The 24,029-nt window shown below is 49.5% G+C and overlaps 23 non-coding genes across 23 annotated transcripts; all 23 read right to left on the bottom strand.

Moving 5' to 3' along the window:
• Positions 1 to 19,448: 19,448 nt before the first annotated feature.
• Trnay-gua lies at positions 19,449 to 19,539 on the bottom strand. The gene is given in 2 exon segments: positions 19,449 to 19,484; positions 19,503 to 19,539. It is a non-coding gene; the product is annotated as a tRNA-Tyr (tRNA).
• Positions 19,540 to 19,649: 110 nt separating this feature from the next.
• On the bottom strand, positions 19,650 to 19,740 carry Trnay-gua. Its single transcript is given in 2 exon segments — positions 19,650 to 19,685; positions 19,704 to 19,740. It is a non-coding gene; the product is annotated as a tRNA-Tyr (tRNA).
• Positions 19,741 to 19,850: 110 nt separating this feature from the next.
• Trnay-gua lies at positions 19,851 to 19,941 on the bottom strand. Its single transcript is given in 2 exon segments — positions 19,851 to 19,886; positions 19,905 to 19,941. It is a non-coding gene; the product is annotated as a tRNA-Tyr (tRNA).
• Positions 19,942 to 20,051: 110 nt separating this feature from the next.
• Positions 20,052 to 20,142, bottom strand: Trnay-gua. The gene is given in 2 exon segments: positions 20,052 to 20,087; positions 20,106 to 20,142. It is a non-coding gene; the product is annotated as a tRNA-Tyr (tRNA).
• A 110-nt stretch (positions 20,143 to 20,252) lies between these two features.
• Trnay-gua lies at positions 20,253 to 20,343 on the bottom strand. The gene is given in 2 exon segments: positions 20,253 to 20,288; positions 20,307 to 20,343. It is a non-coding gene; the product is annotated as a tRNA-Tyr (tRNA).
• Positions 20,344 to 20,453: 110 nt separating this feature from the next.
• Positions 20,454 to 20,544, bottom strand: Trnay-gua. Its single transcript is given in 2 exon segments — positions 20,454 to 20,489; positions 20,508 to 20,544. It is a non-coding gene; the product is annotated as a tRNA-Tyr (tRNA).
• Positions 20,545 to 20,654: 110 nt separating this feature from the next.
• On the bottom strand, positions 20,655 to 20,745 carry Trnay-gua. The gene is given in 2 exon segments: positions 20,655 to 20,690; positions 20,709 to 20,745. It is a non-coding gene; the product is annotated as a tRNA-Tyr (tRNA).
• A 110-nt stretch (positions 20,746 to 20,855) lies between these two features.
• Positions 20,856 to 20,946, bottom strand: Trnay-gua. The gene is given in 2 exon segments: positions 20,856 to 20,891; positions 20,910 to 20,946. It is a non-coding gene; the product is annotated as a tRNA-Tyr (tRNA).
• A 110-nt stretch (positions 20,947 to 21,056) lies between these two features.
• Positions 21,057 to 21,147, bottom strand: Trnay-gua. Its single transcript is given in 2 exon segments — positions 21,057 to 21,092; positions 21,111 to 21,147. It is a non-coding gene; the product is annotated as a tRNA-Tyr (tRNA).
• Positions 21,148 to 21,257: 110 nt separating this feature from the next.
• On the bottom strand, positions 21,258 to 21,348 carry Trnay-gua. The gene is given in 2 exon segments: positions 21,258 to 21,293; positions 21,312 to 21,348. It is a non-coding gene; the product is annotated as a tRNA-Tyr (tRNA).
• Positions 21,349 to 21,458: 110 nt separating this feature from the next.
• On the bottom strand, positions 21,459 to 21,549 carry Trnay-gua. The gene is given in 2 exon segments: positions 21,459 to 21,494; positions 21,513 to 21,549. It is a non-coding gene; the product is annotated as a tRNA-Tyr (tRNA).
• Positions 21,550 to 21,659: 110 nt separating this feature from the next.
• Trnay-gua lies at positions 21,660 to 21,750 on the bottom strand. Its single transcript is given in 2 exon segments — positions 21,660 to 21,695; positions 21,714 to 21,750. It is a non-coding gene; the product is annotated as a tRNA-Tyr (tRNA).
• Positions 21,751 to 21,860: 110 nt separating this feature from the next.
• Positions 21,861 to 21,951, bottom strand: Trnay-gua. The gene is given in 2 exon segments: positions 21,861 to 21,896; positions 21,915 to 21,951. It is a non-coding gene; the product is annotated as a tRNA-Tyr (tRNA).
• Positions 21,952 to 22,061: 110 nt separating this feature from the next.
• On the bottom strand, positions 22,062 to 22,152 carry Trnay-gua. The gene is given in 2 exon segments: positions 22,062 to 22,097; positions 22,116 to 22,152. It is a non-coding gene; the product is annotated as a tRNA-Tyr (tRNA).
• A 110-nt stretch (positions 22,153 to 22,262) lies between these two features.
• On the bottom strand, positions 22,263 to 22,353 carry Trnay-gua. Its single transcript is given in 2 exon segments — positions 22,263 to 22,298; positions 22,317 to 22,353. It is a non-coding gene; the product is annotated as a tRNA-Tyr (tRNA).
• Positions 22,354 to 22,463: 110 nt separating this feature from the next.
• On the bottom strand, positions 22,464 to 22,554 carry Trnay-gua. The gene is given in 2 exon segments: positions 22,464 to 22,499; positions 22,518 to 22,554. It is a non-coding gene; the product is annotated as a tRNA-Tyr (tRNA).
• Positions 22,555 to 22,664: 110 nt separating this feature from the next.
• On the bottom strand, positions 22,665 to 22,755 carry Trnay-gua. Its single transcript is given in 2 exon segments — positions 22,665 to 22,700; positions 22,719 to 22,755. It is a non-coding gene; the product is annotated as a tRNA-Tyr (tRNA).
• Positions 22,756 to 22,865: 110 nt separating this feature from the next.
• Trnay-gua lies at positions 22,866 to 22,956 on the bottom strand. Its single transcript is given in 2 exon segments — positions 22,866 to 22,901; positions 22,920 to 22,956. It is a non-coding gene; the product is annotated as a tRNA-Tyr (tRNA).
• A 110-nt stretch (positions 22,957 to 23,066) lies between these two features.
• Positions 23,067 to 23,157, bottom strand: Trnay-gua. Its single transcript is given in 2 exon segments — positions 23,067 to 23,102; positions 23,121 to 23,157. It is a non-coding gene; the product is annotated as a tRNA-Tyr (tRNA).
• A 110-nt stretch (positions 23,158 to 23,267) lies between these two features.
• Trnay-gua lies at positions 23,268 to 23,358 on the bottom strand. Its single transcript is given in 2 exon segments — positions 23,268 to 23,303; positions 23,322 to 23,358. It is a non-coding gene; the product is annotated as a tRNA-Tyr (tRNA).
• A 110-nt stretch (positions 23,359 to 23,468) lies between these two features.
• On the bottom strand, positions 23,469 to 23,559 carry Trnay-gua. The gene is given in 2 exon segments: positions 23,469 to 23,504; positions 23,523 to 23,559. It is a non-coding gene; the product is annotated as a tRNA-Tyr (tRNA).
• Positions 23,560 to 23,669: 110 nt separating this feature from the next.
• On the bottom strand, positions 23,670 to 23,760 carry Trnay-gua. Its single transcript is given in 2 exon segments — positions 23,670 to 23,705; positions 23,724 to 23,760. It is a non-coding gene; the product is annotated as a tRNA-Tyr (tRNA).
• A 110-nt stretch (positions 23,761 to 23,870) lies between these two features.
• On the bottom strand, positions 23,871 to 23,961 carry Trnay-gua. Its single transcript is given in 2 exon segments — positions 23,871 to 23,906; positions 23,925 to 23,961. It is a non-coding gene; the product is annotated as a tRNA-Tyr (tRNA).
• Positions 23,962 to 24,029: the final 68 nt, after the last annotated feature.

The raw sequence follows: 24,029 nt of genomic DNA, 5'->3' as shown, positions 1-24,029 counted from the left end.
ATACCCAACTTGGGCTCCTCGAGTACTGCCCCCTTGGTTCCCACCTTGGATATTCGAGGCAGAGTCGCAGAGGTGGGCTCTATGGGGGAAACGCGTGGGAATGCCCAACTTGGACTGTCCACGCAATATCTCTGCTCTTCAACGTCAGAGTTAGCGAAGATGTGGGCTACGAGGTGACAAAACATGGCCATGTCCAACTTGCGCTGCCTACGCAATAATATCCCCGAGGGTCCCACGTTGGCTTTTCGCGGGAAAGGGTAGCATAGATTTGGGCTCTAAGGGGCAAAAGTATGGGCATGCCCAACTTGGACTGCTCGTGCAATTTCCAAAATGCCACTTTCATCTGATATAAAGTATGTTCAGTGCACACTCAAGGAATTTAACAGAAGAGATAGGTATACTGTGGTACCGATTCACCGAGTATTGCAGACTTAAGGCATGGGAAAGAAATCTTGGGTTTGTAAAACTTTATTACTAACTTACTACGCAGCGTGTAAGCAGAGAAGGCCGTTTTACGAGGGATGGAATTCTTTACTCACGAGTATAAAATTTGGAAGTGAACTCCAAACGGGCTCGTCCCAATGTCGTTATCTGTTCTAATACTCGGTGTCTGTAAGCGGCTCAAGCTGGTTATGTATCGCGATTACCTTTCCAACAGAAATTATATACGAATGTGCACAATTTTCAGTTCCGTTTCGTGCACTTCGAATGTCCAACCTTCGCTAATCTTGCTCAACACAGTTTATTGATCTAACAAGACATGCACATTTATATAAGTATAAGAATAGTGATAATATTTCCAGTGGGCACATGGGGCGAGTAAGGCATGTCCAATTTGGGATGCGCTGCAATACACCACATCGTATGCGATGGATGACACGATGAATAGTTCCATATCGTTTGAGGAATGATAAAATGACCTCGTACGGGATAAGGTTTTCATTGGGACCTGATGTGGACCGCCCACGGAAGCCCACCCTGAGCCCTACGAGAGAAGCCGCTGTGGGCTGCTCAAGTAGACCTGCTGTATCTCCCACGATGGGAGCCCATCTGGGCTGCTCAAAGAGGTCCGTTGTGACTTCTCCAAGGCAGCTCAGGTGAGTTGCCCGAGTGGGGCTTACTTGGGCCGAACTTGCAAAACCGACCTTGTAGTCATTGTCCCCCCCCCCCCTCCCCCCCTTTTCAGGGAAGTCCACATTGTGCTATTTGGAAAAGTGTAGACGACACGATTGAGTTATAGGAGCTCATGTTTCGTGGTGCTTCGTGCTTGAGGGCTCGGTACCTAGGGCGCAGGGCAGTCATTAGGTCGGCTGCTCATCGCATGGCTGGATATAAAACGAAGCTGCAAATATGTGCAGTTTTTTACTATCGAACGACTGGGCACTGGCGCTGTATCACGGACAGGCAGTTTATAGGGGCGCCGAAGTTCGAGATCGGGTGAAGCGAGTACACAGCCAAGGAAACATTTACGTGACAGAACTTTTTCCGACAAGGCCACTTAAGAGCACGTGGTGTAGAGCAAACCGGGAAAGGCAAACCATATTCCGTTTCACTTCGTGTCCCACCGCAGCCGGCGCTACGATTCTACGTAGCCAATCAGGCAGCGTCAAAGAGTTCATCGGTCTGGCGTTCATCACATGCGTGTGTTTCCTACCGCCGACTAAACCAATCACGCGCATTCAAAGCACCGCGATTTTTTTTTTGGTGTGCGTGATTTGGAAACTCACAAAAACAATGAGCGCCGTGACGATGCACCTTTAGCGCCGCCTGATTGGTTGGTTTCATCGCGCCGTGGCCTCACCTGCGGTTGGACCTAAGGTGAAACAGAGTATAGACCAACTCAACTCACTGTCGACACGCCGCTGCTGTCGGTACTCCGCATGCGCAAACGCTTCACTCCGTCCCGGCTTGGCCGCTTCTTCACGCGGCCAAGCCGGAACGGCATAAATCACGTATACTCTTACTACACCCCACCGAACCCTACGCCTTATCGCCATTCAGGGTGGAAATGGGCCCCGCTAATTGCGGCGCGGAACTAGGAAGTCCCTGACCGTTGGAGTACACCCCCGGGCGCAGACGCAGCCCGATTCCGGGCAAGTGGCGGGCAGGCACGCCATCCGCGGCCGAGCCGAGGTTAAATAACTCGTTTCTCGGCAAGACAACCCCCGCTCTTGCGGGGCCTTCACCCGAGCGCGCCGGAGAAACTGGGCCTCGTTTCAATACTCGTTCCGGCTTTTGTTTGCAGATGCGCGTCTCCTACGATTCGCTCGGCCCTTAGCTGACAGTGCTGTGGAAGCTGCGCTCGTTCCGGACCAATCAGTCGACGGCCTTTTATCGCCCGATCCCGCTGTCTGCGGCCTGGGTGCGGGCGGGATGCCGCCGTGGAGGGCCGTCCCTTGAGACTGGTCCAGCGAGGAACCTAGCTTCAACCGTACTATTGCCAGCTCCGGGGTGGACCGGGTATATGGCCCTGCCCCGGCTCACGCGAAGACGACGAGGCGGCGATCGCCCCTTGCATACTAGAACAGCGGGGGCATGACAACACACAACGCCGTATCCAGGGGTCGCCGGAAGGTTGCGTGGACGGGCATCAACGTTGCGACGGAGCTACGCTCGAGGCCGATCACCATCGCGTGTTTGGGATGGCACGTACCGAAGCAACGAAGATAACGACTCGATTGCGTTTCGAATCGCTGCCGGTCTGGAGTATCGGATACACGGCTTGCACCGCCGTCACGTCAGCTGCAACTGGGGAAAAGATCGTAAGGGGGCGGGCGAGCTGGGGAACCACGTAGAATTAACCCGAGACTGGGGTAGGGTGGAAACATCAAAACCTGGAAGGGACAGAAAATAGACAGACGGACGCTTATACCTTCTGAGGCATACAAGGTACCTTTTGAGCGCTTATCGACGCGAGAAATGTCCAGTCACAGGGCTGTGCACCAAATCATGTTTACAAACAAACCGGAGCGCCCCTAGCGGACGCCACCGGCGCCGCGCATGCGCGATGGGGGTGTGGACAAGAAGCTCGCCGTCGCCCATAAACAAACCATTGAAATGCGATGCTTTCGGCGTCGGTGTGAGTCCCCCTGCCCTTTTTCGCGTTCGAATTGTTGATTCTACGTCTTCCTGGCGATGTCTGACTACTTGAGCGGCGTCAGCGAAATTACCGAGGCTCGTTACACCGCGAAACTTCGCGTGAATAACCTGACATGTGGCAATCCATTCCGCGTGGACGCCGCACAATGGACGCTAAAACCTGAATTCGCATGATGAGATTTCGCTCGCAATTTTCAGTCGCGACACTGCTCGGGCTGCAAAAGCGTGAACCGTAGCTGAGATGGTCGACGTCGATTCTGAAAATCGCAAGCAGAATCGGACCAAGCCAATTACGCATAGCAAGTCAGTGATGGTCACTGGTGACAATGATCAACATCTCCTTGTATCTATTGTTTACATCGAGCCTGCTTACCAACCTTCAAACTTTAGTCTTTTGAGGCCTGCACTTACTTCTTATAGCAAGTACCGGGCCAACATTTGGTCTACGGGCCGGCGTCGTCTCGGAGAGCAGACGACAAGCAGAAAAGTTTGAAAGAGCAGACGACAGTTCGGACGATGAGGCGGCCATTTGAACTTGAAGACGCACTGAACGTAATGCGCAGGTGGTCCGCACAACTTAATGGTTTTCTGGCGTTCATTTTGGAACAAAACAAATAAATCTGATGACCACAAGTATCCGTGAATTCAACCCAAAGTGCTTCCCGCCCAAGCAATCGTGGTCCGACGGCGTCTGCTTTTCCCTTTTCGCGGCACATATCCAGATTCTCGGACGAACCGAGCACGTGAAAACTGACCTTCAAACCTTTCTCAACTCTTTTGGCACGGCCCCAGTCCCGGCGTTTTGACGAGAAGGCAGGTTTTTGTCTGGTTCCTTTCAAAACAACGCAGGAATACATGTCTGGCACGGGGACTTCTGCCCACAACCCCAGACCGGATGGATGGATGGATGGATGAATACGGCTGAGCCCTTTGGATCGGGCGGTAGCCCGATCCAAAGGGCTCGGATCGGGCGGTAGCCCGACGCGCCACCACCGCGCCGTGACGTCACAGAGTTGAATTGGTGTATACAGTTCGCAGACGAGAGCTATCTTCGCGTGCTCAGAACGCGTCCCGCAGCCCAGCAGACGAAGTTGGCTGCGCGCAGTAGGTGATTATTGGAATGGTGGCAGTTGGACACTTCAGCCCCGTGTTCCGGGAAAATGAACGGTCGGCCGCCGGACAGCCAAGAACTTGTGTTTTCGCGTAATACTCATCAAAATATTAGGTACTGGAGGAAATCAGCCGTCTGCATTAAATCCTTATTAACGAGAAACCTTCTTTGGCTAGTTATTTCGAATTTCGTAAAGCAGGATTTAGTGGAGCCGGATCAATTTTTCCCGCTAGATTTAATGGGAAAGTTGAGGTCAAGTTATCTGGACACCAATTCAGTTTCCCGCTAGATTTAGAGGGAAAAATGATATCACGACCTACACATAAATTCAGTTTCCCCGTTAGATTTAGCGGGGAAGTTGACGTCACGCGACATATACACCGATTCAGAATCCCCACCAAATTTAGCGGGAAATATACAGTACGTGACACCGATCGCCAATCGGTGCAGGCACGAGGCGCAGCTATCGCTAAGCGCTCGTGATAGTCCGTTGCAACTCAAGAAGGTAGGGCGAGGGAAAGGAAGGCCGGGGAGCAGGAAGCAGACGGAACGCTAAAGAGAGGAGGAGGCTTCCCCCTCTCTTCTCCAGCGTTCCGTCGGCTTCCTCCTCCCCGGCCTTCCTTTCCCTCGCCCTACCTTCTTGAGTTGCAACGGACTATAGAACGTTTCACACATCCAACAGAATTGTCTAGCATTTTGCCATGCATTTTTTTTTTCGAACTCTTAATGCTCCCGTTCCAATAATAATTGGGGTTGTGCGGATATTTAGACAGCGTGTAGTTGGTCAGTCATTTCAAAGTTGCGACGAGTCACTCGCTTAGCGTCGCGTCCGCATCAGCGCGTCCGGCTTTGGCTAGCGTTCTCGAGTTTGGTTCACATTAGCAGGCGATATTCGGAGAAGGGCGTCCGCTTCGCGGAGCGCAAGTTCTTCTGCTTCTTTTGCCGGGGTTGGGGGAAACACCGAGCTCTGATTGGCTCTGATGGAAGGATAGTGGGCAGCCCTCAAAGCAAGCAGCCTCCAAGTCTACCCACTATTTTTCAATCGGAGCCAATCAGAGATCGGCGTTCTGACGTCACCGCAACCCATGCAAAATAAGCGGACAAACTTGCGCTCCGGATTGTTGGCTTCGGCGTCTGCGTTCGCGCCAATTCAGGAGACGCCTCGTTGCCATAGTGATGGCGAGCAGAGAGAAACACAAACAAAGCAGGCGGCTTTGTCCCACATCTGCCCCATACTAAAGCCGCTTGATGTGCTTATGTTTGTCCTATACACGAACTCATCTCTGTTACGTCACGGCGCGGTGGTGGCGCGTCGGTCGCACTTCCGGTCTGGGGCTGTGGGCACAAGTCCCCATGCCAGACATTTATTCCTGCGTTGTTTTGAAAGGAACCAGACAAAACCCTGCCTTCTCGTCAAAACGCCGCGACTGGGGCCGTACCAAAAGTGTCGAGAAAGGTTTGAAGGTCAGTTTTCACGTGCTCGCTTCGTCCGAAAATCTTGATATGTGCCGTGAAAAGGAAAAGCAGACTCCGTCGGACAACGATTGCTTGGGTGGGAAGCACTTTGGGTTGAATTCACGGATACTTGTGGTCAGCAAAAAAGCGCCGAAAAAATACAGGGACACAGACGAAGGGAAACAGGACAAGGCGCACTCTCAACTGATGTTTATTGAAAAATTCACACGTTATATAGCCACACACACACACACACACACACACAAAAAAAAAAAAATCTTTTCTTTTCTATTTACTCAGCCCGCGTTTCAAAAATTCAAACTCATTTGTAGATAAGGATACCGACGTGTCACTTATACAATTCTTGTCTCTGGTCCTAATTGCATACGCCTCGTGTAATTCCCGCGACACTTTATCTTTGTATCTAGCCAAAATCTTGGTGTCATTGAAGGCCGGGGTGCAAGAGCATCTATTGCAATGAATTGCAAGGTGCCCCGAAGGCGTCGTTCTTGTAGAGGCAGCGTGCTCTCGGGTGCGATCATTAACGCACCTGCCCGTCTGGCTCACGTATGTCATCCCACACGTCATGGGGATTTCATAGACGACGCCAGTGGGACATTCAACGTACTTATTTCGATGTTTGGTAGTGCAGGGATCTGAAGATGGCTGTGGTGAATTGATCTGGCGACAAAGTCGCGCCATCTTATTGGGTGCTGAAAAAGCTACCGGTACATTGTAGCGCTGGGCTACCTTTTTCAGATTGTGCGTTACATTGTGCATATATGGAATGACAACAGGCCTCGTGGTCGGTCTATCGCTGTTTGATTTCCGATTACCTTTAATCTTTTTGATTAAGCTTTCTGCCACTTCAACCAAAGCTCTCAACGGAAAACCAGCCCTCTGCAGGCGTTCTATTTGACCCTCGAAGCTGCCTTGCGCAGTGTGCAAACATGACTTTCTGAGAAAAGCCCCCAGGCACGAACTGGCTATGCCCCTTTTCACTACCTTCGAGTGGGCGGAATCAAAAGGAAGGATGCCCTTCCTAGTTCGAGGCGCGTACTTCCAACAAACATGGTTCCCAAAAAACGACAGCTCAAGCTCCAAGAATTGCAGTTGTGTGTGTGTGTGTGTGTGTGTGTGGCTATATAACGTGTGAATTTTTCAATAAACATCAGTTGAGAGTGCGCCTTGTCCTGTTTTCCTTCGTCTGTGTCCCTGTATTTTTTCGGCGCTTTTTCGCTTGCAATGAACCAACTGGCCCAAATCTCCACTTTACTTGTGGTCTGCAGATTTATTTGTTTTCTCCCAACATGAATGCCAGAAAACCGTCAAGTTGTGCGGACCACCTGCGGAAAGCGTTCAGTGCGCCTTCAAGTTCAAATGGCCGCCTGATCGTTCGAACTGTCGTCTGCTCTTTCAAACGTTTCTGCTTGTCGTCTGCTCTCTTAGACGACGCCGGCCCGTAGTGCTTGCTATAAGAAGTAAGTGCAGGCCTCAAAATACTTAAATTTGAAGGTTGGTAAGCAGGCTCGATGTAAACAATAGATACAAAAAGATGTTGATCATAGTTACCAGTGCCCATCACCGACTTGTTATCCCTAATTCACTTGGTCCGATTCTGCTAGCAGTTTTCAGTATCGACGTCGACTATCCCAGCTACGGTTCACGCTTTTGCAGCCCGAACGGCGTCGCGACTGAAAATTGCGAGCGAAATTGCATCATGCGAATCAGGCTTTAGCGTACATACTTCGGCTTCCACGGGGAATGAAGCGCCACGTGTAACATTATTCAAGCGAAGTTTTGCGGTGTAACGAGCCTCGGTAATTTCGTTGACGCCGCTAAACTAGTCAGACATCGCCAGGAAGACGCAGAATCACCAATTCGAACGCGAAAAAGGGCAGGGGGACTCACACCGACGCCGACAACATCGCATTTCAATGGTTTGTTTATGAGCGACGGCGAGCTTTTTGCCCACACCCCCATCGCGCATGCGCGGCGTCGGTGGCGTCCGCTAGGGGCGCTCCGGTTTGTTTGTAAACATGAGTTGGTGTATAGAAGTAGCGCTAAGTGCGCCACTGCAGGAAGCCCGTGTCTCTGCTGCCATTAGAAGCAAATGGCGGCACAACCATCGCTCATGGCACGTGTCTTGCTCGTTCGCACAACAATGATTGCCCGTAATAAGGTTGAGAGCTGGGCTAGTTGGTAGTTGTTAAACATAATGAGATAAAACGGCGCAAAAGGGTACAAAAGAATAGCGCTCTGTTTTGTCCGGTGTGTCGCTTCCTTTTGTACCTTTTTGCGCTCTTTTATCTCATTATGATTGTCGGTACTTAAAACAAGCGCGAAGCGTTAACTTCATCAAGGGTCTGTATCTCATACTAAGGACTGTTGATGAGTTTGGATTGTGTTCCTCTTACAAGTAGTGTAAAATACCCCAAAGCAGGGGGATCGGTGGCTGAACGTGTTAGCGCACCACAGCTTGGAGCACGTAGAGCGAGAGCTCGCGCTGCAGAACCCAGGGATACTCGCCTAAATCCCTGGCCGTTTCGATCTGGATGAGCATCGTACCGGCGTGCAGTCGTGTATCACTACAGCGTGGTGCGCGTTAAAGACCCCAGGCTAGCGATTGTATACTGCACTGGCTAAATTGCTCATTTACAGCATAAACCAGCGTCGGCGCACCTGAAAGGCTGTCCTGCATTACTTAAACACAAACGTCATTTTTTTTTTGTAGGCCGGAAAGCACGAGGTCCGTGCCACGTGCAGCTCCTGGACGCAATTGGCGGCTCGTGGGACGTGTCTTGCGCTTTCGCACAACAATGGTTGTCGGTACCCGTAAGAAACTCGAAGCGTCGACCTTACCAATGGGCTTCATCTCATACTAAGAATCCTTTCTGAGTTTGTGTTCCTGTAAAAATGGCGTCAGATTCCCTGAAGTACGACATCCGTGCATCTTGCCGCTCTTTGAAGCAAATGGCGGCGCAGAACTCACTCGTGGCACGTGTCTCGCGGGTTCGCAAAACATAGGTGATCGGTATTCATATGAAACGCGAAGCATGAACTTTATCGAGCGGCTTGATCCGATGGATGAACGGATACGGCTGAACCTGTTTAGTCGGGCGGCGGCTTCTTCCTCTTAGCCAAAGCTAAAGTCGCTGGCTCCCATATTGGGAGCCAGCGAAGTCTGGTGTCAGATAGCTGTACTACACGCCCTGGTGCCAGATAGCTGTACTACGCACGTTTAATCTTCATCCATTGGTCACGACAACCTACGAGGCCGATTCTTTTTAATGCACGCCGCACTACGTTACAGACATATAGACACACATAAAACAAGAAAAGGAACATAGAAAGGAAAAATGAGCATGCTCATTTTGACGCACGCACGTACTACATCGATAAAACAACAACATAAAGACCGCTTCGTCCATAGTCCGTTCTTTATGCCGCGATCCAGGAAGCGAAGGCAAAGCCTGTCCCGATAAGAGGGGACGTGGTGCAGCCAAAGCGAATGTTCAAATCGTGCGTGACGAAAGATTTATTGATTTCCAAGTGGCCATTGAAGGAGCTCAGAGGCCGTAAGCGGGCCCCGTTGACAGCTTTGCCGGACGTGACCGTGGGGCACAGCCGGTAACAATGTGCGGCCACGTGCTGCGACTGTCTCTATTGTTTTCCACATGGGCCTGGTAAGAACTTCTCGAGTCTCCTGTCTCGCCTGTCCGAATTTGTACACCTTCGCAGTCGCATACGATGAAATGCACTGTCATGCGCAGAACGAGTGTTCTGTTGTAGGAGCTGAGTACTCAGGGGCATGTTTTTTTCTCTAAATCATCTTAAGTTTTATCGGCTTGTTAGATCGTAGAACGCTCTCTAAGTAAACCAAAAATTAAAATTAGTGGGAGCACGAGCTCTTAGTGACGACCTCAGCAAGTTTCGCGGGCTAGTGACGACATTGTTATCCGCGGGTGGTACTGGTTAATAAGCGCGAGTTATTTCTTCCTCGAGAAATTTGTCGTCAAAAAAACAAAAGTAGCAGCACCACTTCGTGATGCTGCTACTTTCGTCTAACCAACTACCATCGCATGTCTAGCCTAACCTCGTCACCGCCCAGACGACGACGATTACCAGCCCAGCCATCCTGTCATCGGTGACGCTCCACTTATACATGATACCGCCCAGATTTGTACGTAACGAGTTACAAGTGATTGCTTGTAATCGATTACATTTTAATATAACTTATAGACGCCTTAATAATTTTTTTTGGGGTAACGTTCGCTGTAATTCAGTTACTAATTCTTTTTTTAACAAGTAATCAATTACATGACTCCGAAAGAGCTAAAATGCCCGAGTTCAGGTCCTTTACGTAAAAAAATCGCTCTGTCTGCCTGTCCGTCACTCTTTTTTGTTGCACCAGCGTTGGAAACCCCTAAACAACTAAACAAAAGATGCCAAGCTTCCATAGGATTAGAATGTCAATGGGCTCGGCCACGTTTTAACTGTGACGAGATGTCGATAGTTTTGATTATAATGTAATTAAATGCAAAGGTGCGAGCGAGCTGGACAAGAAAGACGAAAATAATTCCCGGAGAAGGGGAACAAGAGGGACCGGAAACTAGTGCCTAGTTTCCGGTGCACGGGTTGTTACTATCCTGGTTTGCCGCGTCATAGACGATTTTGTTCTCTACTGTTCTTATCTATGCACGAAGAAGGCCACCCCCCCCCCCTCCCCCTTCAACCCCAGGAAGAGGAGGAGGCTATACCCTCCTCCTCTTCCTCCTCCTCCTGCCGCTGAATTTGTTCATGGTTGACATGACACCAAGTCGTGACGTCATTTTCCCCGCTAAATTTAGCGGAGAAACTGAATTGGTGTTGAGGTCACCTGACGTCGATTCTTCAGACAGGTTCGAAGATGTACAAAGAGAATGTGCTTCAGGGAAGTGTTTGAGCCGTGCAACATGGCAGTTCTAGCGTCATGTGTGCTGCGAACGCCGTGACAGCACGAGCAGTGTGAGACTCCCTTTCAGCACGCAGACTCCTCGAATATACGGAGGCAGACTATACTTAGCCCTTAGGAGACTGTCTACTTGGAAAGCTCGACGAGAGACGCGCCTTGATGCAGCCCAGTCTGGTCATCGGGCGGAGCGAAAGCCCACGCACGCAGAACCCAGGAATCCCGAGTTTCATCCCCCGGCCCGATTCGACCCGAATGAGTGTCGTACACCGGTCGGCCATCGTGCATCACCGCTTCGTGGTGCACCTTTAAAGAATCCGTGCTAGCAGTCGGACTGCACTGCCTAAAATTGCTCGTCTACAGCGGAGACAATGTCGAGACAATATAGAGACTGAAGAACTTTCTGCTGCCTAAACCTACACATGACTTAATTGTGCGTACGTGTTAAGAGCCGACAGCAGTACATCTGATGTGGGCTTGGCGCGCACGCAGTCGCTTTACATCGCGTGACTCTGGTTCTGCGCATAGGTGGAGCCTCTACCTTGTGTGGGCAAACAATCGAGGGCTTGTTTGCAAACAGCTGGTTGGTGTATAACCTATGAGCCGACCCCAAGTTCTTGAGGTCTCTCGTTAATTTCTAGCAACGTAAACGTTCGGTCGATGCCCAGCCCATCAGCAAAGTACTTTTGTCTATATTTATCGGAATAAACTAATGTCCCCTTTCATATACGCGTGTCCAAAAATGAATTTTAAGCGAAAAAAAATTTTAGAGCAATATTGACGGCGAGATTTATCTTAAATTCTGCGCCCAAACTCCATGACGTCAGGGAATGGTCCTTTCCATGTCAATGGGATGGCGAAGCCGATCCAGCTCTCCTCCACGCGCCCGAACTGCCGAGAGAGACAACAAGTGGAAGGGATGGGACCACCGACTAAATCGAGTCCCGCGCCGTTACTTCAAAAAAAAAAAAAAAAAAAAAAAAATGTGCGTTCTTTTTTGCGTATTCTTTTTTTGACACGTGTGTACCAACCAAACTGTTAAAAAACAAGAAAAAACGTCTGTTTTCTTTTCAGTGGCCCTTTAATGGAAAATTAAACCCTCCAGATGGCTACATCCGTCCCTTTTTTGGGGCTTAGGAACACAACAAGTGAAGAACGACATTTCAGAAGCTTTCTACCCTCTGCTGGTAAAGCGTAACGATTATTCTTGTTGTCATTTCTTTCATATTATTTTTTTTTCTCCGAATCTACGTTTAGCCACCGGCATCCAATTGTAGACACTTGTCTCTGGAAATAAATATACATTTAGACTTTTTACTCAAGTCAGGTTTCTTTGACACACTTTGGTTCATTAGACCTGAAAATACCCCCAGGGTATCGCAGCTACATCAGCCTTCATTAAATCGCGACCTTCTTCGGCGAATACGTGACGTGTGACCTTGAGGGCCTGATAAATCGCTAGTCCTTAAAAAAAAGCTCGTGTACCATTGGTATGAAATCCGTTCAATCTTCAAAACTGCCTCACGAGCAGCGATTCAATCGAGGCAAGGCCATTGTACGAGCTCCTAATGATTGACGATCGAGCTGATTCGAAAATATGAACCGAAGCCGCTTCGAGCCAACACCATATCGACGTAGAAAAACCAAATGTCTGCTCGTGCTTAAGAAAACAATAAAATGATAAATTTTATCTCTTCGATAGCTCAAGATCAAAACAACACGTTTCTAAAACATGTAGCTAGACGCAATTTTGTGTAGCCTAAGTTCTTCCTTAGCTCGCAGGCTTTGGAAAATATCCAGCGTCGCGGACAACATGTAACTTCACAGACATTTGCGCCACAGATAAATGTAACCCGTTGGCAACCTGGTGATCCAAAGCGTTGCGTCAGGTTGCCCTTGTTTTAAATCGTCTGTGGTCCTTCCCACCGTGAGGGGGTGAAGTGCAATGGGCCACGCAAGCGGCGCTCCGCTGCTCATAAAAGGCCCGAGCAGCGCATGCACAGGCTCTTTTGGAGTCGCAGCGCGAGGCGATAAGAGATTAAATTACGACGTGTTGTTGAACCAGTGCATCGTGTCATTCTCCGAGGCGGGTAGCTGCAAGGGGAATGCAACACTGGCGTCCAACGTGAGGCTGGAGCGAGTCATCTGCTCCCGTACTAGCAGAACTATTTTAGTTCCGCTAGACAAAATTGCGCGTGACAACGGAAAACCCCCCACAGCGTCAAGGGCCTACGGAGACATATCGGGATGATTGCTTGCTAGAGAGATCTCAATCCGCAAAGCGCCAAGATAACGGAGCCTCTGAACCAACTGCTTCGGAAAAGGGTTAGTTGGAGTTGGGCACAACAGCAACAAGCCGCATTTGCTTCCACCCATCTCCGACCCACTGCCGCGAGGCTTTGGGCGGAGAACGAGGCTGCTTTTAAGGCGCATTAGAACTACATACCGCCTGCACGCCGAACAGAAGAGCAGCGTGGGAAAAGGCTCGCACACCAAAGACATGCTGCTACTGCGAGGACCCCCAACATGCGGTCGATCTAGTTCACCTGTTATGGGGCTGCAAAGGCCTCGAGGCAACAAGGAAGAAGCACCTAGGGGACGGAATGACATCCATGGAGGACTGGGTCTTTCACCAGGCCCTCCAGATAAGCAATTCCAAACTCTACGCACACTTGTGGATTATATCCACGAAGCTGGCATAGAAGTACATATATAATTCCCTTCCCCCATACCGCGAGTCCAGGCCGCGATGCCATTGACTCATTCCCCTCTCCCTTAAAGCGGGTCAAATAAACGTTTTATACTACTACTACTTGACAGTCTGTGACGAAAAACGTGTGTCTAAATCTACCCGACTTGAACCGTCCGTTCACCATGCAGACCGATGCAGGCGATTGTGGACTGGGAGCGGCTCTTTTACAAGAACATGACAGCGTTCTTCGTCCGGTGGCCCTCGCAGCTCACACGCTCACCGGAGCGGAGCGCAGCTATTCACGAAAAAAGAATGTCTGGCGATTATTTTTGGGCATAAAAGGTGCGTATCTTGACGGCGCTTCGTTTTGCATTCGAACTGGCCACGTGACTTTCTCGCGACTCGAAGGGCTTAAAAACCCTGCCGGACGTCTCGCTCGATGGGTCCTCAAATGCAGCGCTACATGTACGCTATGCGGACAGCAAGTCGTCTGCCTCTTGCGCAGGAAATGCGGTGGCCTCAGAACGACGCTGACTTCTGATTGGCTTCGATTGGAAGGATAGTAGGTAGAGCTCAATGCTAGGAGGTCTACCCGCTCTATTTCCCCAACAGCCAATAAGAAGACGGCGTTCTGACACCGTCGAAACCCCTGTGCAAGAAGCAGACGAACTTGCGCTCCGCATTGAGTACAAGCATGGTGTGACGAACCACGTGGCAGATGCCTTGTCCCGTGCCCCACTTCTCTGGCAGAAAACGTAGGTAGATCCCGACTTGGCGGCACTGGCCAATAAGACGCCCATCACACCTAATTCGCGGTGGGGAGCCCAGGTGAGTAGGGAGGAGCTTCGGCCGGGCCAGCAGTCCGATAGACTTTGTTAAGGTGGCATAACGGCTGAGAGAAAAAAAGCATAGCCGACACCGGGGTCCCAGAGACTTGGAATTATAAGTGCTGAACGCCGACGGCATTCTGCTACGGTACGTCCCCATCATTACTGAGGAGAGGGTATGCCCCTCATCCGTACCCTGTCATCCTCCCATGCTCCTCCCCTCATCCTCTGTTCCTTCTCCTCTTCTCTTTCTCCTCCTGCTCCTTTCTTGAGGTATTTCGATCTTGCGATATATCGTGCTAAAGAATCTGAGAAAGATATTATATATATACTGGTATGCTCGCTCACTGGTTGTCCGGAGAAAGGAAATGTAGCTCTCACATCTGGATGCTCCACTCTAAGTTCTGCCGGTGCCAGGAAAAAGAACAGCAGGATCAAGGCGGGAGAACGAGACAGCTTTAAAGGTAACACTTTGACGAAGCACGTGATACTCTCGATTTCATCCTACTTGCTGTCAGCTCTGTCGAAGACTGCTCGACGTTTTTTATTTCCTTACCACTACTCTTAGCGTGCTCCCCTGAGATAGCACAGCAGGACAGCGAGTGCACGTCCCTGGGGACTATTGGTATGTTTTCCTGCATGACTGGTAAGAAGCTCTTTGTCTTGCACGAAATATTCGGCGAGTGCCGTAGGCAAGAGATACAGAGCTACCACGAGCAAGCCGTTCTAGACCTTGCTGGCACACAATTTACCAACTTCGTCTGACGTGCCACAGAGACCGAAGTGTACGGCACAGACCTCTACCCATGTGGATGCCCATTTGGATAACGAGTACACCACGCTTTAATACGTGCCTCTCTGTGATTTATGAATGGGGATATCACTTGCTTGCACAACGGGTAGCTGGCATCTCCTCTCCCCCTCCCCCTGTCCTCCTCCCTACTCTTCCTGTTCTCCTCCCTTCTCTTCCACCCCTTCTCCCCCTCCCTCCTCCCCGCGCGTTGCATCATGGGACGTTTCCCATAATGCAACGCGCGGGGAAAGGGAACGACAACGTCAGAGGCAACACACTCCCAGGGGTACTTGCTTCCGACCGCCTGCATTAAACCTGGTGGTTGGCCACCTCGCGGTTTCGCCTTCTGGCATACCGTACAGCTACGTGCGTACCTCCCTACATCGTAGCTTGTGACGTCACGTGTGACGTCACGAGTCGTGCGCGTTGCATTATGGGACGTTTCCCAGAGTCAGCCGCGCGGTTACGCCGACGTCGACGCCGACGGCGACGCCGCTCAAGCCGGAAACAAGCGCCTAAGAGGTGCGCTCTAGAAAAAAAAATACATAATGCGCTGTGATGCAAGCAGGGTGAAGCGCTACCCTCAGCAACAGAGCGCACACTGTTTATTTGTCACAGGACATTGAGTCCTGCGACTCATCATTCCGGAGGAGTCTAATACCTCGCAAACTGCGTAAGTTCCTCAAAAGATTCATGCCTGATTCTGCCTTAGCGAGCCACAGTATAGTGGGAGCAGAGCTTACGAAAAGTTATCCCAAATTGCTACGTGGCCAAGCATGGGGTACGATGTAGTGAGGTACGCACGTAGCTGTACGTTATGCCAGAAGGCGAAACCGCGAGGTGGCCAACCACCAGGTTTAATGCAGGCGGTCGGAAGCAAGTACCCCGTGTGTTGCCTCTGACGTTGTCGTTCCCTTTCCCCGTTGTCCACTCGGCAATCAACATTTTCTTGTAGTGACCAACCACTTCACGAAGTGGGTCGAAATGTTTCTTTTGCGCATGCTGGATTCTAGGAAAATTTGGGACTCTAATCTTGAAACGTTCGCGCGCCTTGGCTTTGCCGCAAAGCTCATTACGGACAACGCGTCTTATTTCGTTACCATGGTATTCGTGAACTCGTGTAAGGCACAAAAGAAACGGTAGAAACAGACTTCGCCGAACCATTCACGGGGGAATATTACGGAAACAGTCAACGGTGACCTGAAGATGATGGTGGTGGCGCACAACAGAGCGGCACAAAGGCTGGGACGCGGAACTCGCAGAAATGGCGTTCGTTACCCGCACGACAATAAACTGGTCCACGAGTTTTGCAACCACTCAACTTAACTTTGGGAAGGAGCTCGCGTTTCCCCTGGGAAATGGATTTCTTTGCATAGATCCTTCAAGCATGCGGCGCTGAGCGCACCACTACGCAGTTTGCAGATTTCCGGAAGCGCGTCAAAGAAAATTTCAAGAAGCTCTGAATGTTCCCTTTGACGTCTCGAGACTGCGGCAGGCAACCAGTACAACAAGGGGAGGCGAAATTTTCAGTTAAGGTAGGAGATCTGGTGCTGAGGTGAACTCATCCGCTGAGTGATGCTGCTAGCGGTTTCACGGCCGCTCTAGCAAAGCGATGGGAGGGCCCCTACCGCAAGAAGCTCTCCGATTTGTTTCACGAGCTGGTGCGTCGAGAATCTGGTGAAGTGTGCGGGTTCATTCATCTCGTCCACCTAAAAGCTTTCTGTCAACCCGACGAGGTAGATCTGTCGCAGGTTCCAGATGGCGACGATCCGGACCTCCTGTCGAAAGATTCCACACCGTCTTTGCCACGATACATCCTGTGACGGCGGTGAAGACAACGAAAGAGGGAGCATGAGCTCTAAGTGCATTATAGTAATTTCTAATTCGTTTTTTTTTTTTTTTTCATCGTTTTTTTGTGTGTGTGTGTGGGGGGGGGGGGATAGGGGGAGAGAGAAAGAAAGTAACCATGCTCCCGTATTGCAGTTGGGAAGGCGTCCTTCTTGGGCGGGGCCACTTATTTCTGCCGTGCCATGGCATAACTTTGTTTTTAATTTCTACTGCCCCGCGCCAGAGTCGTAGCAGTGGCGACGCAGCCCCCTCCATCTGACCCACTACGGACGCTTCGTTTCCTGTCCGGAGGTGCTGATGCCGGTCCGAAAACCAATTCGGACCAACTTTACCTAGAATAATCAAAGTGTGTGCACTAGAATGTTGACGTCATCACAGTGAGATCGGGCGATGACACAGATTGGGTACGAGTGCTGCGTCAGTGCTCGGCTGGACCTCGTGTCCAATCAACGCGTCGGAGGGCGCTCGGCATCGGGCTGGGGTCCATTTGCAGAGTTGATGCCAACCTAGTGAAAAGTCTTATATGCCTAAGAAATTTCTTTGTGCAATAGACATATATGATCAAATAAGAATATATGAGAAGATACAAGAACCTTATAAGAACATATAAGATTAATATGAGATTATATAAGAAGTTATACAAAACTAATAAAAAGTTTCTTAAAACTTCCTACAGAATCTTATACCGTTCTCGTATGTTCTTCTAAGGTTCTTGTATGCGTTTATATGACCTTATTGGATGATATTCGTTTATCGGATAAATGATTGTATTATACATATGAGCTTCTCTACTAGGGCATCCGACTGTGATTACGTTCCATGGAGGAAGGATGGGGCTTTCGGATACCTTCATCGTTCCAGATGGTGCTGGTCGGACACCAGCTCGCCCACCTGCAAAGATTGGACCCTCTGTGACCCAGAAGGAAGGCCACCACACGACGCCCCGTCCCTCATTCTTTTTCTTTTGAAGGGGAGAAATGTTATTCTTTGGGGGAGGGTAGCAGCGAGGAAATGCGTCACAGGCAGATGGAACGTCACGGACGTACATTCTTTTGCCGGTAGATTTAGTGCGTACGTTTCTAACGTTGGGTTAAATGGTCACGTGACATCACGGCTTCTCGTGATGCCGGAGCAAGTGTGAATCTATTTTCCGTTCACAGAAATTTGGCGGGAGCCTAGATTTTTACTGCGTTTACAAAGACGGTTCTTGTCCTTGTAAACGCGCGGAGGCACGACGACACAAGAGTGCTGTAACGTAATTTCCATATAAATTACATATATGAACTTGCATGCCTCGATCATCGACTTATTCAAAACTGCCACTGCTAATCAATTTGTACAGTCCTTCCTATGTTTTTTATAACCCTTCTCGTGTCCTTATTTTTGTCGTTATCGCTTTGCTTACTCCTCTTTATAATGCTTTGACGTTGAGTGTAAATAAAAAAATAAAATAGAATAAATAACGCAGCTCACAGAGCAATGCGGGCTTGGTGACAACACTCCTAACTCGTAATACACCGTAACAACGCGGAAGCCGGTTCTACAGGGCACCGACGTTTACCAATTTGTTATATTTAACCATGGAGTTCTTCGAGGCTGTTGAATCGCACCGGTCTCTAACGTCGAGTCACAGTCCTCGTAGTGCTTACTTGGGACGCCGCCTAGTCGACGGGTAAGCTGCGGTTTGTTGCCGGCCTCCCGCCACGCCCGTACGCGCGCTCGCCGAACGCACAACGGCGCGTTTGACATGCGAGAGCAGTTGTGAGAGAAGTGTACGCACTTCCTTGCCTGTGCTTCCGCCAGTAACCACCGAAGCCAATACTCATGCACGGGAGAGTGGTAGGGGGATGAATTGAAAAGAAACACAGAGGTTATCATTATCTTCGCATTTCAAGGAGCAGCTTGAAAATGCCTGTTCACTCTGACTGAGGAGGCAAGAGTTTGCACTCGAGTAACGAGACTAGACAAATACCTGCATACCTTTTTCGCTTTGGGGGAGGCATATCGAACTGCCATACGTCCAGATACTGCACGATCCCCGACAACATATACCTGTCATATATATTGTATCATCGTTGATCACATCAAAAGAACGTATTCCTGACTGCGTTATACAAAGTTTCTTTTTTGATGTGCACTGGAGTCCATCTCGTTAACACTGGAACCAAGCAGAAAAAAAAAAGACGTTCAATAGCTTAAACCTGCAAGCAAAACAAGCAGTCAATCGACCACGGCATATCTATTGGGCAGGAGATCGAACTACAGGGGGCGCTTTATAGAGGTTGATGTCCCCACAGCCCGGTGTTTCCTAACACAACGTACCAAAGAAATTAAACCTCGCCTAGCACGGTCTGGCCACGAGCGCTTCGCTCTGACCAGTGCTTTAGTCGCACGAGGAGCCGTCTTAGAATCGTCATCTTCGATTTCCCGGATCAAGACCAAAGAAGAAAATACGGTTTGTTGTCCCCACAGCTGAAGCGAACCGCTAGAGGCGTGACTGTTTGATCTCCTCTAAAGCCCCTTCATGTTTCAAAAGTAGAGCAAGGTACGCCGATGCATGAGGCACGTGCAAACGTGCAGCTGCGGGAACGACAGGTGAGTGGCCTTTCTTTATCTTCTATAAAAATGCATAGACTTTTCCGGGTGAATATCAAACGGTGCAAAAATGACACTCCGTCGAGCCGGATTTGAACCAGCGACCTATGGATATCAACGTTGGAGAACCTCTACAGTCCACCGCTCTACCAACTGAGCTATCGACGGATACGTGGAGATCTCTCTGCGGGAACGGCAGGTGAGTGGCCTTTCTTTATCTTCTATAAAAATGCATAAAGACTTTTCCGGGTGAATATCAAACGGTGCAAAAATGACACTCCGTCGAGCCGGATTTGAACCAGCGACCTATGGATATCAACGTTGGAGAACCTCTACAGTCCACCGCTCTACCAACTGAGCTATCGACGGATACGTGGAGATCTCTCTGCGGGAACGGCAGGTGAGTGGCCTTTCTTTATCTTCTATAAAAAAGCATAAAGACTTTTCCGGGTGAATATCAAACGGTGCAAAAATGACACTCCGTCGAGCCGGATTTGAACCAGCGACCTATGGATATCAACGTTGGAGAACCTCTACAGTCCACCGCTCTACCAACTGAGCTATCGACGGATACGTGGAGATCTCTCTGCGGGAACGGCAGGTGAGTGGCCTTTCTTTATCTTCTATAAAAAAGCATAAAGACTTTTCCGGGTGAATATCAAACGGTGCAAAAATGACACTCCGTCGAGCCGGATTTGAACCAGCGACCTATGGATATCAACGTTGGAGAACCTCTACAGTCCACCGCTCTACCAACTGAGCTATCGACGGATACGTGGAGATCTCTCTGTGGGAACGACAGGTGAGTGGCCTTTCTTTATCTTATATAAAAATGCATAAAGACTTTTCCGGGTGAATATCAAACGGTGCAAAAATGACACTCCGTCGAGCCGGATTTGAACCAGCGACCTATGGATATCAACGTTGGAGAACCTCTACAGTCCACCGCTCTACCAACTGAGCTATCGACGGATACGTGGAGATCTCTCTGCGGGAACGGCAGGTGAGTGGCCTTTCTTTATCTTCTATAAAAAAGCATAAAGACTTTTCCGGGTGAATATCAAACGGTGCAAAAATGACACTCCGTCGAGCCGGATTTGAACCAGCGACCTATGGATATCAACGTTGGAGAACCTCTACAGTCCACCGCTCTACCAACTGAGCTATCGACGGATACGTGGAGATCTCTCTGTGGGAACGACAGGTGAGTGGCCTTTCTTTATCTTATATAAAAATGCATAAAGACTTTTCCGGGTGAATATCAAACGGTGCAAAAATGACACTCCGTCGAGCCGGATTTGAACCAGCGACCTATGGATATCAACGTTGGAGAACCTCTACAGTCCACCGCTCTACCAACTGAGCTATCGACGGATACGTGGAGATCTCTCTGCGGGAACGGCAGGTGAGTGGCCTTTCTTTATCTTCTATAAAAAAGCATAAAGACTTTTCCGGGTGAATATCAAACGGTGCAAAAATGACACTCCGTCGAGCCGGATTTGAACCAGCGACCTATGGATATCAACGTTGGAGAACCTCTACAGTCCACCGCTCTACCAACTGAGCTATCGACGGATACGTGGAGATCTCTCTGTGGGAACGACAGGTGAGTGGCCTTTCTTTATCTTATATAAAAATGCATAAAGACTTTTCCGGGTGAATATCAAACGGTGCAAAAATGACACTCCGTCGAGCCGGATTTGAACCAGCGACCTATGGATATCAACGTTGGAGAACCTCTACAGTCCACCGCTCTACCAACTGAGCTATCGACGGATACGTGGAGATCCCTCTGCGGGAACGACAGGTGAGTGGCCTTTCTTTATCTTATATAAAAATGCATAAAGACATTTCCGGGTGAATATCAAACGGTGCAAAAATGACACTCCGTCGAGCCGGATTTGAACCAGCGACCTATGGATATCAACGTTGGAGAACCTCTACAGTCCACCGCTCTACCAACTGAGCTATCGACGGATACGTGGAGATCCCTCTGCGGGAACGACAGGTGAGTGGCCTTTCTTTATCTTATATAAAAATGCATAAAGACATTTCCGGGTGAATATCAAACGGTGCAAAAATGACACTCCGTCGAGCCGGATTTGAACCAGCGACCTATGGATATCAACGTTGGAGAACCTCTACAGTCCACCGCTCTACCAACTGAGCTATCGACGGATACGTGGAGATCCCTCTGCGGGAACGACAGGTGAGTGGCCTTTCTTTATCTTCTATAAAAATGCATAAAGACTTTTCCGGGTGAATATCAAACGGTGCAAAAATGACACTCCGTCGAGCCGGATTTGAACCAGCGACCTATGGATATCAACGTTGGAGAACCTCTACAGTCCACCGCTCTACCAACTGAGCTATCGACGGATACGTGGAGATCCCTCTGCGGGAACGACAGGTGAGTGGCCTTTCTTTATCTTCTATAAAAATGCATAAAGACTTTTCCGGGTGAATATCAAACGGTGCAAAAATGACACTCCGTCGAGCCGGATTTGAACCAGCGACCTATGGATATCAACGTTGGAGAACCTCTACAGTCCACCGCTCTACCAACTGAGCTATCGACGGATACGTGGAGATCCCTCTGCGGGAACGACAGGTGAGTGGCCTTTCTTTATCTTATATAAAAATGCATAAAGACATTTCCGGGTGAATATCAAACGGTGCAAAAATGACACTCCGTCGAGCCGGATTTGAACCAGCGACCTATGGATATCAACGTTGGAGAACCTCTACAGTCCACCGCTCTACCAACTGAGCTATCGACGGATACGTGGAGATCCCTCTGTGGGAACGACAGGTGAGTGGCCTTTCTTTATCTTCTATAAAAAAGCATAAAGACTTTTCCGGGTGAATATCAAACGGTGCAAAAATGACACTCCGTCGAGCCGGATTTGAACCAGCGACCTATGGATATCAACGTTGGAGAACCTCTACAGTCCACCGCTCTACCAACTGAGCTATCGACGGATACGTGGAGATCTCTCTGTGGGAACGACAGGTGAGTGGCCTTTCTTTATCTTATATAAAAATGCATAAAGACTTTTCCGGGTGAATATCAAACGGTGCAAAAATGACACTCCGTCGAGCCGGATTTGAACCAGCGACCTATGGATATCAACGTTGGAGAACCTCTACAGTCCACCGCTCTACCAACTGAGCTATCGACGGATACGTGGAGATCTCTCTGCGGGAACGGCAGGTGAGTGGCCTTTCTTTATCTTCTATAAAAAAGCATAAAGACTTTTCCGGGTGAATATCAAACGGTGCAAAAATGACACTCCGTCGAGCCGGATTTGAACCAGCGACCTATGGATATCAACGTTGGAGAACCTCTACAGTCCACCGCTCTACCAACTGAGCTATCGACGGATACGTGGAGATCTCTCTGTGGGAACGACAGGTGAGTGGCCTTTCTTTATCTTCTATAAAAATGCATAAAGACTTTTCCGGGTGAATATCAAACGGTGCAAAAATGACACTCCGTCGAGCCGGATTTGAACCAGCGACCTATGGATATCAACGTTGGAGAACCTCTACAGTCCACCGCTCTACCAACTGAGCTATCGACGGATACGTGGAGATCTCTCTGCGGGAACGACAGGTGAGTGGCCTTTCTTTATCTTCTATAAAAATGCATAAAGGCTTTTTCGGGTGAATATCAAACGGTGCAAAAATGACACTCCGTCGAGCCGGATTTGAACCAGCGACCTATGGATATCAACGTTGGAGAACCTCTACAGTCCACCGCTCCACCAACTGAGCGATCGACGGATACGTGGAGATCTCTCTGCGGGAACGACAGGTGAGTGGCCTTTCTTTACCTTCTATAAAAAAGCATAAAGACTTTTCCGGGTGAATATCAAACGGTGCAAAAATGACACTCCGTCGAGCCGGATTTGAACCAGCGACCTATGGATATCAACGTTGGAGAACCTCTACAGTCCACCGCTCTACCAACTGAGCTATCGACGGATACGTGGAGATCTCTCTGCGGGAACGACAGGTGAGTGGCCTTTCTTTACCTTCTATAAAAAAGCATAAAGACTTTTCCGGGTGAATATCAAACGGTGCAAAAATGACACTCCGTCGAGCCGGATTTGAACCAGCGACCTATGGATATCAACGTTGGAGAACCTCTACAGTCCACCGCTCTACCAACTGAGCTATCGACGGATACGTGGAGATCTCTCTGCGGGAACGACAGGTGAGTGGCCTTTCTTTATCTTCTATAAAAATGCATAAAGGCTTTTTCGGGTGAATATCAAACGGTGCAAAAATGACACTCCGTCGAGCCGGATTTGAACCAGCGACCTATGGATATCAACGTTGGAGAACCTCTACAGTCCACCGCTCTACCAACTGAGCTATCGACGGATACGTGGAGATCTCTCTGCGGGAACGACAGGTGAGTGGCCTTTCTTTACCTTCTATAAAAAAGCATAAAGACTTTTCCGGGTGAATATCAAACGGTGCAAAAATGACACTCCGTCGAGCCGGATTTGAACCAGCGACCTATGGATATCAACGTTGGAGAACCTCTACAGTCCACCGCTCTACCAACTGAGCTATCGACGGATACGTGGAGATCCCTCTGTGGGAACGACAGGTGAGTGGCCTTTCTTTATCTTCTATAAAAATGCATA

Source organism: Ixodes scapularis, unplaced genomic scaffold (genome assembly GCF_016920785.2).
Source record: "Ixodes scapularis isolate PalLabHiFi unplaced genomic scaffold, ASM1692078v2 PGA_scaffold13__105_contigs__length_92229423, whole genome shotgun sequence".
Taxonomy (NCBI): Eukaryota; Metazoa; Arthropoda; class Arachnida; order Ixodida; family Ixodidae; genus Ixodes; species Ixodes scapularis.
This window is presented reverse-complemented; position numbering and strand designations above follow the sequence as displayed.